A 5,079-nucleotide genomic window follows, 5' to 3' on the forward strand; every position below is an offset into this window, starting at 1 on the left:
TTTAGCTTCAAATTAAGACTGCTGATAGTGGATTTCCTTCCTGGCTTGTTTGCCCCCAGAGTAGGTTAGTTAGAACCGAACTGGGTGAACAATTATGTGTGTTGTTTATGTTTCTATATAGTTTATTTATTTGTTCAGTTTGGATGTCATTACATCGTGCATGACATCAGTGTTTGGTTTAATGATTGTGCTGTCACAGAACCTCTACAATACAGAGTTATTTGTGCTAACTGAACTAATATGATCCCGGCACTCATGGACTTCTGAATGCAAGAGATAATCAAAATTCGGGGATCTGTATGTACTGCCTCAGCTAAGCTGATGATAGAAAAGGTATCGTGACCTTGTGTATGACATTCTGAGTCTTTCTTACCAAAATATTCCCAAATACGTCGAGCGACGTGGTCATGGTAGTAAATAAACACATAAGTGGCTGTAGGCCCTCCCGGGTAGCCCTCGTCTGTTAGAACATAGTTCGGTTCTAATCATATTTTAGTGTTTTGATGATAACGACGAATCAAATTTTGTATAAGCAAACATGGTACTGTAATCATATATTTTTGATTTTAGAAGATGTACCAGTACCAGCACAATTAGAACTTTGAATTAATGTAAAGCTGGATAAATGCAAGAGTTACTCAAAGCCTTCAAGGCAACTTCTGACACTACACCAAACTGCTGCGAGTACACTTACAACAAAAGTTGAAATACAAGCTGAACAGAAGATCACAAGAGTACACTTACAACAGAAGTTGAAATACAAGTTGAACAAAAGATCACAAGAGTACACTCACAACAGAAGTTGAAATACAAGATGAACTGAAGATCACAAAAGTATATATCGCCAACATTAGCTGAAATGCAAAGCTAATAAGAAGATCACGAAGACTGATTTAAAATAAAGCCGTTAAAGACACAATCATTAGTAAGACGGCTGAAACACTCCAAAAACGCAATTCCCAAGGTTGATTGAAGAAGCTATCCACATGCAAATCCTGGGAAGAAAACAAAAGCTAAGGCAAACATGCAAACCATTTAATGCTGCAAAAAGGAGTTGAAGTTAACGGGCAAAAATCTTGAATCTATATATACTCACGAACTCTTGAATCAACACAACAATTTTTTACACACGGGAACATCATTATTCTGAAAAATCATGAAGTGTGAAGAAAACTCTCTGAAGCAAAGTTTCATATTCATTCTTAGAGTTCATTACGTTGTACTTAATCTTAGTGAAATATCACAGTTGTGATCACCTTTCTAGAAGCAATACTATACACTATCATCAGAAGTTACGTAGTAACCGAATCCTTGAGAGACTAGTTGGGTCAGAAGTCTCAAGAAGTCTAGGACTAGTTTAGTCTTAGAAGTTGGTTAGACACAAACAGTTGGTTTGTTCAGGATTGTTAGTCACCAGCAGTTTGGCTCGTGCGCTGTATTGTGAGTCACGACAGTTGGTCGTGCAAGTGTAATCAAGTTCTGATTATAGTGGATTAAGTCCTCGTTGAGAGAGGCAAATCACCTTGTTGAGGGTGGACTGGAGGTAGCCTTATTGAGAAGGTGAACCGGATAAAAATAACTGTGTTCTGTCTATCTTTTCTTCATCGAGTTTTTAAAGAATCACTTATTCAACCCCCCATTCTAAGTGTTTTCCCAACCTTCAATTGGTATTAGAGCGCCTGGTTCTGGGTGCAACCACTTAACCGTGTCAGAAAAAGATCCAAAAGGAAAACACTATGGTAAATGATATAAACAACAACGACTACACAAAACCTCCTGTTTTCGATGGAGAGAACATTTGAATATTGGAAAGACAGGATAGAAAGTTTGTTTCTAGGACAAGATCCTAATTTATGGGATATTGTGGTAGATGGTTACAATCACCCTAAAGATGCAGGTGCAAAGATAGCAAGGAAGAGCATGGATGATAAACAAAAGAAGGAATACAAGAGTCATCACAAAGTCAGAACTATCTTGCTAAGTGTTATCTCACAGGCATAATATGAAAAAATCACCAACAAAGATACAACACATGATATATTTGAGTCACTCAAGATGACTCATGAAGGCAATGCTCAAGTCAAAGAAACGAAAGCCTTGGCCTTAATCTAGAAGTATGAATCCTTCAAGATGGAAGAAGATGAATATTGGAAAGACAGGATAGAAAGTTTCTTTCTAGGACTAGATCCTGATTTATGGGATACTGTGGTAGATGGTTACAATCACCCAGAAGATGCAGGTGCAAAGATAGCAAGGAAGAGCATGGATGATAAACAAAAGAAGGAATTCAAAATTCATCATAAAGCCAGAACTATCTTGCTAAGTGCTATCTCACAGGCAGAATATGAGAAAATCACCAACAGAGATACAACACATGATATATTTGAGTCACTCAAGATGACTCATGAAGGAAATGCTCAGGTCAAAGAAACGAAAGCCCTGGCCTTAATCCAGAAGTATGAATCCTTCAAGATGGAAGAAGATGAGACCATTGAAGCCATGTTCTCAATATTTCAGACCTTGACTGTTGGTCTAAGAGTTCTAAACAAAGGATACACCAAAGTTGATCATGTAAAAAAAATAATCAGAAGTCTACCAAGATGGGGGCCAATGGTTACAACGTTCAAAGTCACAAAAAGTCTTGAAGAAGTATCCTTGGAAGAACTCATCAGTGCGTTAAGGATTCATGAAGTTGAGCTCGATGCAAATGAGCCCCAAAATAAAGGTAAAACTGTAGCTCTTAAATCTGTTAAAAAATCTGAAACTAATGCTATGCAGGCTAAGGAAGAATACTTAAGTGAATTCGGATCAGAGGAAGAAGACGAGTTGTCTCTTCTATCCAGAAGAGTAAATCAACTCTGAGGAGCAAGCAAAGGAAGTTCAGAAACTTCAGAATACCAGAATATAAAGGAGAAACCTCTGAGTATAGAAGGACGAGCAGAAGAAGCAATGTGTGCTATGAATGCAATGAACCAGGACACTTCAAACGTGAATGTCCTAAACTGCAAAAAGAAAGGCCTGGGAAAAGATTTGAAAGGAAGAAAAGTATGACGGCTACTTGGAATGACTCTGAATCATCTGAAGATGAATACAAATCAGAAGATGAACATGCCGGCATAGCATACATGGCCACCACAGAAAATGACTCAGACTCAAAAGTTGAAACAAATGAAGTATATTCTAAACTCACTAAAAAGAGCTTGAAGAAAGTTTATCAGAACTCTTAGAAAGACACAATAGATTAAGAAAAAGATTTAAAAGGCTAAAGATTGAACTGTTAACTGAAACAAAGAAACTTAAACAAGAAAATACTGAACTTAAAGATAACAATACACAACTAATAGAGGAAAAGGAAACAAAAACCCTTAATTCAGACAGCATCTTAAAATATGATATTCTGAAAGAATATGATGATAATTTTCAAAAACTTCTTGTTAAAAGCGTAAACAGAAGCATAATAGCCTCAATGATTTATGGTGTTAGTAGAAGCAATCGAACTGGATTTGGCTACAAAACACCTTAAGGTAAGAAACCATGTCTACCTAAACCGGTTGATGATATGGAAGTAAAATATAAACCACTGCACAAACATTTTAACTATGGTCACACTCATGATATTAAATATATATCCTATTCTTAAAATTATTGTGCTAGACCTAAACTAAGACTAAGCTTCCGACACACTAACATCAAAGGACCCAAAACAATATGGGTACCTAAGAAGAAAATGATCTATGTTGTAGATGCCCTTAGCAGTGAATTCAAAACACCATTCATGGTACATGGACTCTGGATCTCGCATCACATGACGGGAAGAAGGTCTATGTTCCAAAGCTTAGAACTTAAATCTTGCGGAGACGTTAGATTTGGAGGGAACCAAAAGGGAAAGATCATCGGATTAGGAACTATAGGTAATGGTAACTCTCCTTCTATAACTAATGTTTTACTTGTTGAAGGATTGGCTCATAATTTGTTGTCTATTAGTCAACAAAGTGATAATGGTTATAATATAGTCTTTAATCAAAAGTCTTGCAAGGATGTAAGTCAGAAAGACAGGTCAATTCTTTTTACTGGTAAGAGAAAGAATAACATTTATAAGATTGATCTTTCTGATCTAAAATCTCAGAAAGTAACTTGTCTTCTGTCTTTAAATGATGAGCAATGGGTTTGGCACAGAAGATTGGGACATGTTAGCTTGAGGAGATTATCTCAACTTAACAAACTCAATTTGGTAAGAGGACTACCCAATCTAAAATTCAACTCAGATGCTCTTTGTGAAGCATGTCAGAACGGAAAGTTCTCAAAATCCTCTTTCAAATTTAAAAATGTTATTTCTTCCTCAAGACCTTTAGAACTTCTACATATTGATTTATTTGGTCCAGTGAAAACTGCATCAATAAGAGGTAAGAAATATGGATTGGTCATTGTAGACGACTATAGCAGGTGGACATGGGTAGAATTCTTAAAACATAAAGATGAAACACATACTGTATTATTTTATTTTTGTAATCAAGTCCAAAATGAAAAAGAATCTAAAATTAATAAAGTCAGAAGTGATCATGGAGGAGAATTTGAGAATCATCTCTTTGAGAAGTTCTTAAAAGACAATGGAATCTCTCACAATTTCTCCTGTCCTAGAACACCTCAGTAGAATGGGGTTGTAGAGCATAAAAACAGAACATTACAAGAAATTGCTACATTCAAAATAGAGTGTCCATAAGACCTATTATTGAAAAGACTCCTTATGAACTATGGAAGAATAAGAAACCTAACATTTCCTATTTTCATCCATTTGGTTGTACTTGTTTTATTCTTAACACTAAACAACATCTGAATATGTTTGATTCTAAGGCTCAAAAGTGTTTTATGCTAGGATATTCTAAACGCTCAAAAGGCTACAGAGTATATAATACAAAACCATTAATAGTTGAAGAATCAATCAATATCAGATTTGATGATAAGCTTGTAAATACAAGCTTCTCAAGCATAGTGTGTTTTGATGAAGACAATATGGACATCAAGCTTTTATAAAGGATGTGCAAAAAGAATTTCAAGTATCAAGCAAAAATACATCATTTC

Source organism: Vicia villosa, unplaced genomic scaffold (assembly GCF_029867415.1).
Source record: "Vicia villosa cultivar HV-30 ecotype Madison, WI unplaced genomic scaffold, Vvil1.0 ctg.001084F_1_1, whole genome shotgun sequence".
Classification (NCBI taxonomy): Eukaryota; Viridiplantae; Streptophyta; class Magnoliopsida; order Fabales; family Fabaceae; genus Vicia; species Vicia villosa.